A 9,332-nucleotide genomic window follows, 5' to 3' on the forward strand; every position below is an offset into this window, starting at 1 on the left:
TGCTGAAGAGAAAAAAACTCTGATGGAGAGATAGCAACAATTCCGCAGACGACTTCGCCGGGGAAAAGGTAAAGTACCGGGTATCAAACCACTGACTTACCGAGTCTTTAAAAAGAAAGCGATCGTGCTGAGGAAACAGACAATTCCGCTGGCCACTGCACTGGGAAGAGTGATAACAACTCTGCTCGCAAATCCGATGGGGATATCGATAACAGCTCTACTCATGACTGCGCTGAGGAGACAAATGAAGTCTGGGGCAGGCGACCCACCGGAGAAAGTGACGGGGCACCAAGATGTTAAACCAATCGACCACCGAAACTCACAAGGAAACACCCATGCTGGGGAAAACTGCTGCTGGAGAAAACGAAGTCTTCAACAACACTCTGCTTGCGACTATACTGGGGAACAACCCCAACAACAATTTTGTTTGAGGAACAACCCCAACAAAGATCTGAAGAAGATACAACCAAATCAGGAATATGAACAAATGTCTTACCTGTTGGAAATCATGCCACCCTCGGGAGAGCACTGAGATATTCTTGAGTATCCTTTCAATCTTGTGAATGTTCACTTCGTTTAAAACAATATTTTTGAAAATTTTATTTGTTTAAAACAATGACATTTTATCAATTTAAAACATGCAAAACATTTGTTGAATTGAAACAAATAAGAGTGCAAATAATTGGATAAAAAGCTCAAATTGATTTGATGGAATGGTAGCCTGCAAATGGCAAGACTCCATAGATCTGTACAAATTTGAAATCAGTGATATATATTGGAAGAGGGCTACATTGAACATAATGATCCTTTCTCTACCAATTTGAATCTCGATGTATCCGAAGCTTCGGTTGACGACGAATCAAGAATCTTCTGACGAAATGACGACTGATAAACAGAAAGTCTTGTCAGGATGCAGTTACTTGCCAAATCCCTAATTTTTGCCTAGATTGCCCCAGGGTGAGGTACTCAATCTAGCGGGATGCAAACATTCTCTTTTTTTTTTTTCAAGTCTCTAATTTTTGCCTGGATTACCCTTGCGGGTTCTCCACCGAGACGCTCATTTTTGCCTAAGCCGCCCTTTTGGGTTTTCAACTTAGCGAGCTATTCTGTTTTTTTTTTCATTTGCATATACTTTTTTTTAGGCAAAGTATCTCTTGACTGCATCTGAATTCACAGGACGAGTGAAATCCTCCCCATCCATTGTTGTAAGCATCAAAGCACCGCCTGAAAAGGCTCTCTTAACAACATATGGACCCTCGTAGTTTGGAGTCCACTTGCCCCTGGAATCGGGCGCGAAAGACAAAACTTTCTTGAGCACGAGGTCACCTTCTCGGAACACACGAGGCTTGACCTTCTTATCGAATGCTTTCTTCATTCTCTGCTGATATAGCTGACCATGGCACATGGCAGTTAAACGCTTCTCTTCAATCAAATTCAATTGGTCATAACGACTCTGAATCCATTCAGCATCAATCAACTAGGGACTTGAGGGTATAATTTTTCTTTTTTCTTTTGGAAAAAATTTTGAAATTTTTTTTTCCTGATTTTTGATTTTTCTTATTTTTCACCCTCTTTTTTTTTTTTTTTTGATTGCATTTGCAATGCCCCAGTTTGACTGTTTTGCTGATTTTCATGATACAGCTGAATGAGCTTCCTTTGGTGCTCAAGAAGACGGGTAATCTCGTCAGGAATCCCCTTCAACATCATCTTCTTCTGCCTCAAATACAAGGAATTCAAGATTGGGAGATGGCGTTGGATCATTATGTTCAATGGGTTTAGAAATCCCTGCATAATGATTCTGGATAATGAAAAGCTTTTGAATTTAAACAAGCAAATCATTTATGCAGATGAAAAAGCTGTTTTATTTGTTTTTCATGGGTTTTTTGTGATCACTGATTTCATGCAAAAAGCAAAAAGTGAAAACAAATGGAAAAAACAAATGTTTAACAATGCATTAATTGAATGAAAATATCATTGTATTAAATGCTGCCAACAATGTTATCACTCCTCCTTTTGGCATGGGAGAAGGGTTTTAAGCAAAGTGAGCATATTTACTCTGATCTATGGATAACTGTAGGAACATCCACATCGACCCAATTGTGGCAGACACCACCAGGAATGATGAAATTGTTCAGATCTTCTGCATCTTCTTCCAAGATAACAGCAGCTTCTTCTTCAGGTTGATCAGTATGGATGAATCCTCCACTCGTGAACAAACCTTGCTCATTACATGCCCCAGAACAGTAGCCAATGCCAGCCCGGGATTGGTTAACCAGGAATAAATCCATCAACAGTACTTAGTCTGGCAAAATATCTCTCTGAGTTCACAATTCTCTTGCTCAGGATGATCCATCAATCTGGCAGAGATGGCTCTGGTATAGTACCGGCGAAGTGCATCTTCAAAATAAATGAAGATCGCAGGGTCAAACCACAGGACGAGAGACCGGAACAAAACACCTGCTTATGCAAATGATGCATGAAGTGTTTATGCATATGCTTGTTTTTTATTTCAAAGGAACTCGAGGGTTTTATTTGCAAACTTTGAAATAGTTAAGCATTTTGATCATATATGAGAATATCTCATCAGATATATCAGGTGAAAATTTTTTCCCGGTTTTTCATGTTTGAATTTTTTTTGCAAATAAACTCCTTTGAGTTCCTTGAAAATTTTCTTTTTTATCTGATGATATGGATGCGGATGAATGCATGAATGCATGAATGCAACAAACACACTCAAGGATCAAGCAAAGCACACCAAACAAAGGTCATGGGAAAGCTCTATGTATCCCTAATATCAATCATCCATTTTGGTGGATTTAGGTTTTCACCTTATCAACACCCAAGTTCCATTGATATTAACGGTACATGAACCGGCTCGAACACCCTTAATATCAACCAGCCGCTTTGATGGATTTTAGGTTTTACACCTGATCCGGGATCCATTGATATTAACGGTGTCTGAACGACTCAACCATGAATCACGGGTTTGCTGAGAGTCACGAGCATGGAGTCTTGGTTAAGGACCACCCAAAGGGAGTGTACTAGGGTTTAAACCTGCCAGACATGTTCTATCAGAGGTTCCCATAATCATCGTTCCACCTTTTGAATATTATCGGAGGAACGAATACTCGTATTCCAAGAATATTCTCAAGAGAAACTCTTACGAGTGTAGTATCGCGTGACAATCGCATCAGAACTTACATCTGAACGACCTCCGCACTACGTTCCTAAAAATAGGCCAAGATGGGTTTGGTAAACTACGGTCCTTGGCTTCTGCGGAACATGATTGAAAGAATAATGCCTAACCACAAATAACTTGTGTGACATTATTAAATCAACATGACCTCCACCAAGTGAATGGACTCGCAAGTCAACTGGCTAAGGAATACTCCACACCAGTCAACAAGACTATGCCATTCTCCTATCCTAGAGTGCACTCGAGTTTGGGTATAGAACTCATCTCACAGATCACCAAAGCAAACAGCAATTGTATATCAAGCAATTCAAACATTACAATCAATACAGTCATCCCAAATCGTACAAAAATATGTCAAATAACACATAAACAAATATCATACAACAAGGGTGAAAAGTAGGCAATACCACCAGGGAAGGTCTAATGTATTCCCCAGCAGAGTCGCCACTTTTCTGTAGCGGTGTATTCGTCGCTATATGATCTATCGATTAAATCATAAGCAAGGTATACAAAGATTTCGAGTCGCCACCGCACTTTTATTTATCCAAAGGACTGGCTAAAAAGCGAACAAAAGCCTAAGAAGTTTTACACGTAGAAAACTAATAAAAAGATCAGAGAGTCTGGGTAAGGGGTAAATTACGCAATGGGAAGGTGTTAGGCACCCAATACGTCCTAGGTACTCCTAGGGAGCCCTTTTCACACTTGTTGTACTAAATTGTTATTTGTTTTGACATAAGTATTGTGCAAACATGATTGGGATGATGAGAAAAGAATATACAAGTTAGTTATTTTTGTGTTCGAACGGATGAACCCGTTGCCTACGTACCTTCCATCAAAGGTAAGGATCAAAACGCCGTAGTTCGGCTAAAAGATTTCCAAAAATTAGTGGATTCAATTTTAAACACAAGCCCTAAGGTCTTACGTTATCCACGGGAGAAAACTCAACCTTATACAAGCAACAAGTCCACCATGTGAGAACAGCTTCAACTTGCTAGTGAGGGGTTAACCCTATAATAAGCAAGGAAGACTTACAATTCAATCAACTAAGGACAAATAGGTGAGATTGACATCAACCAACTAAGATAAATCAAACCTATAGCTCATGTATGAAAAGATTAACAATGGACAAAGCCAAAACAATTGAATGGGTGAAGTTAATTGATTATGATTATGAAAGTGGAGTCAAAGTATGATTAAGATTAATTCAAAGAAGTATTATGAAATGGAGTTAGAAAAAGGTCAAGGACTTGGGTCCAGGTTTTCAGTTTGAAAAGCATGAAGATGTTTGCACAATATCTATCTCAAGTTTGAAAGTAATGTGTGAAAAGGTTTAGGACATAATGGGAATGAATGGATGAGATGGATTGTAAAAACTTCTTAGAGGGTTCACTTCTTGAAATCATATAGAAGATGATTCAAGTGTGTCCTTTGGAATGGAAATGAGCAATAATAATATAAGCAAGCAAGATGATACCGGATGCCACTCAATGGTCTTACTCCAATCTCACAAACAAAACGGATATCGGATACCACTAGATGGATTTACACCAATCTCCTAAAACAGAACTGGATATCAGAGGCCACTCAATGGACTTATACTAATCTCCTCAACAAAGAAAATGAAAGTGGATACCGGATGCCAATCTATCTGGACTTATACCAATCTCCAACAAAGGAAACATTTGGATGTCAGATGCCAATTTATCTGGGCTTACTCTATCCTCCAACATATGATCATAGGAAAACAAATGCCAAATTACACGGACTTACAATTGTATCCTCATATACCATCAAACAATGCAACATATGATCATAGGAAAGCAAATGCCAACTTACAGGGACTTATAATTGCATCCTCACATACAAACAAACAAAGCAACTTATGATCGCAGGAAAGCAAATGCCAACTTACAGGGGCTTACAATTGCATCCTCACATACAATCAAACAAATGCATCAATCAAAGATAAGATGAGTGGCCAATGAAATGGTCTTATACTCACTTCCATATCATAGAAACAATGGCCAAAGGAATGGTCTTACAATTGTTCTCAATGGGGCAATCAACAAGAATAATGTCACAAAGACAAATGAAATGATCATGCAATAATGAGCAATTAATGATGATAAATGCATAAAGCATGCAAGCAAACATGTGCATATGAAGATAAGCAATCAATCAATGAAGCCATTCAGCACACACTATAACCACACAATTAGGCTCATACAAAAGGGTTAGGCATTGAAGCCAACTGGAATAGGGTCAATGGTGCTCTTAACCTTGCCATTGAGGGGCTAAGGTGAAGCAGATGAAAGGATATGAGGGGTGTGCCTCATTGCTCTTATCCCTGGTCAGGGAGAGCATTTGAATATCAGAAGGTGTGGGAGTTCAGAAAGTAGGAACTCTCTCCACAGATTAGACTCTATAGATCTTGGGTTTGGATCTCAATGCTACAACCATGTAATGGGAGCAAGGAGAAGACTCACAGAATAGTAGGAGATAGGTTGCATATCTCTTTGATCTACCAATTGCCTTATTAAAAGGACTTTTCCTGCTTGGGACAAATGTAAACACACACAAGCATTGCCTCTTAAGGAGGACTTCAGACAGTTGCCTGGCCAAGTAACAGGCCAGGTCTTCCAGACTACATGAAGAAAAGGGATTATACCTCAATGCAAATTGCTATTAAGAAAAGCAAAGCAAGTTCTTAAAGAACTAAGCAACTAATGGTACCTGAAACCAGTCAAACAGAATCAGTACACAACTCAAAGTTTAAATCAAAAGGAGATAAGGATTAACAGTCAAACAATCAGGTAAATGTGCAATACACAAGGCTCAAAGCTTGTGAGCCAAGCAACCTACAAAACAAACATGTTAGTCATGATAAACAATCAAGCTCAAACAATTTGTATTAGCCTCTTTGAAGCATTTGTTGCTTAACCTGAAAACATGAACTCAAACATGAGCAACAGGACCACTAGGACAAGCCTAGGGTCAAAAGGGGATGAGAAAGTCAAAACAGCAAGTGATATCCAATCAAAATCAAGTTTAAACAATCAAGAAGCAAACTCAATTGGTCCCATGTTCATATCATTCATCACCATGATTTCATAAGCAAATTAGGTCAAGGCATGGCATATGGAAGCTCATAGAAGTCAACAGCAAGACTTAACTCAAAACCAAACATAAACATTTCAAAAAATTATCAAATAAATCATGGTCAATCATAATCCATAACATGATATGCATATCAAATTTCAACTCAATTGGATCATGGGAAGATGGTCAATGAAAATCAGAAAGTCAAAGCAAGTTTAAGCATGCTCAAAGAAGTCAACCAAACATGTATCAACTTCAAAAAATCATAAATCAGTGATAACATATGAGAAATGAATGGGATTAACACCATGGCAAAGCTTAAGATGTCTACTAGTCACATGTCAAATTTCAAGTTCATTCAATTAAGTATGAGAATTTCACAAAGCATATGGCATGATGTGTCACAAAAAGTCAACATATGACCAAACAGGGGAGACAAATCTCAAACAATTAGGAAATGCCACAAACAAATCCAAGAAAAATCACATGTAAACTAGACACTCATAAGTTCAATCATGCAAAAATTCAAAGCAATTGGAGGTCAAGAAGCATAGTATAGAAAATCATGAAGTTGCACATCAATGGTGTGACACAAATTGTCACACCCTAATTCAAAAAATCATAACTCAAAAACCAGAGATGATAAATTCACAAACTCTATACCAAAATCACCATGAATGTGTCTAGTTTAAGCACAAAAAATTTCAAAGCCATTGGACAAAGCATCATCATTTCACAAATGTTTTGGCAAAAGGTACAAAATATGAACACATGTCACAAACCCTAATACCATTTAAAATCCACTCATCCAAAAAATCAGGAAAATTCATGATTAAATACTAGAGATCCAGATGAACACAATGCAAAAAATTTCATGAATTTTGGATTAAAAATGAAGGACTTATGAATTTTGCAAGATGATGCATCAAAATGAAATAAATATTAAAAATGACATGATTTAATGGGACATGGGGCACGGGCGATGGCAATTATGTAATTACTGAAGCCACTTAACAAAACACTGCGTTTTGGCCAGGCAAACGAAATGTCCTGATTGGTCCAGGCAATGAAATAGTGAAAACGCATGCACACCACGTGAACAGGAAACGGAAATGGCTAGGGTTTAGTGTACAGTAACCACTTCATCATCTTCCCCAAATCGTGAAGAAAAATTTCGCCCAGAAATAAGAAATGGGCATACCAATCAACTCAGCAAACATCACACATTACAAATCCAAACATCATTTTCACTAAATCAACTTAAACAACATGAATCGAGCAAGAACTTATTTCAACATCAAACTTTAAAACAACATAACTTTCAAAATAGCCAACCATTTCATGTGATTTAAAGCTCATTAGAATCAGAAAAGTGAGATCTATCATAAGCATGGCATAGCTTAGCAAATGAAGGAACTCGAAAACTTACCAAAAGTGAAGAGCAGCTGTGATATAGTTGTTGTTTGGTGGTTTTGGTTCGAAACAGATGAAGCTCCAAGCTTCAGATGATGAATGCTCAAGTTACTTTAGCTCAAGAATGCTTGAAGGAACTCCAAATCAACTCTTCCATGGATATGTTCTTGGTGAAATAGTTCTTCTCTTTTGCTTACAGTTGAGAAATGGGGTTTAAAAATGGTGCCAAGATGATGATAGATCATGAAACCATCGACCAAAGTTTATGCTCTTTGAAGGTTTTTGCAGAAAGTTCAAAAATGGGAGAAATGAGCAAATGAGAGAAATGATTTTCTGTTTGTCAAATGTGGCTGCTAGCTAGGGTTCTGCAGAGGTAAATTGAAGAATATATATGTTGTTTAACATCTGTAAGCATGATTAAGTGATGTGTTAATTGGAATTGCTAATTTGACATGTTTTTGCTAATTTGGTCACTTTTCACTTAAGTGCATGGTGCATGAGGCTGCAGCTCGAATTGGGCCTTCAAACATATTTCAAATATCATTCCAGACCTTATTCAAATGGCAAAATGGATTGGAAATGGTTATTTGGAAAATTCACTTTTCACCCTCACTTGAAAATAAATCATGCAAGTTCAAAAAGGCCATTTTGATTTGTAATGTTTTGGTGCATGATGATGACATTTTTGGAAAGAGGGGATCAAATGTGACTTGTTGCAAAAAAACCCCACCCAAATTGGCCAAATGGTTTGAGAGATATGGCCTTTTGAAGTTCAAACATTTTGGAGAATGTTTTGATCATAACTTGCCAACCATACATGGGAATTGAGTGTTCTTGGACTTTTTGGAAATGGGAGAACAAGATCTTCAACTTTCATGTTGGGAAAAAATTCATTTGAAGCTTGTATCATGATGTAAGTTTAGGATCAAGAAGTTTCCATTTTTGGCAAATTCCAATTACAGGTCAACTTTCTATTTCTGGAAATTTCTTGTCTGACTTTATTTTCTTCACTGTGGATGCTTGACATGATATATGAAGCTTGTATGGACATGAATGAGACCTCTCAGACCAATTCCCATCATCAAATCACTGATTAAATGGACAGTTGACCAAGTTTGACTTCACTAGGGTTTTGGATGACTGGGCCATGTTCTGATGAATTCCAAACCCTAATCCCTTGAGATCTTGATTCCAAATGATGTCACAACATATAAGCACTCTTGATGATTGATCATGGTGTCCAAATTCTGCAAGAATGGCCACCATCCACTGCAATGATTGACTTTGACTGATTTTGACCTAATTGGCTTCATCTGCAAGTAACATGGTTAGATGACAATATTTTTGTACTTTTGGTTAATAGACAGATGAAAATCAATGATATACAAATGCAAAACATGCTTGGTGATCAAGAACCACACTCACAAGGCAACCTACCCACTAGGAGGGAAGCTAGGGCATGCAATGATCCTTGAGGCCATGATATGATATGCTATGGGCCATGAGGGATCTTAGGGCCAAAATTGGGGTCTTACAGTAAGGATCAAAACGCCGTAGTTCGGCTAAAAGATTTCCAAAAATTAGTGAGTTCATTTTAAAACACAAGCATTAAGGCTTTTCATTA

Source organism: Lathyrus oleraceus, chromosome 3, assembly GCF_024323335.1.
Source record: "Lathyrus oleraceus cultivar Zhongwan6 chromosome 3, CAAS_Psat_ZW6_1.0, whole genome shotgun sequence".
Taxonomy (NCBI): Eukaryota; Viridiplantae; Streptophyta; class Magnoliopsida; order Fabales; family Fabaceae; genus Lathyrus; species Lathyrus oleraceus.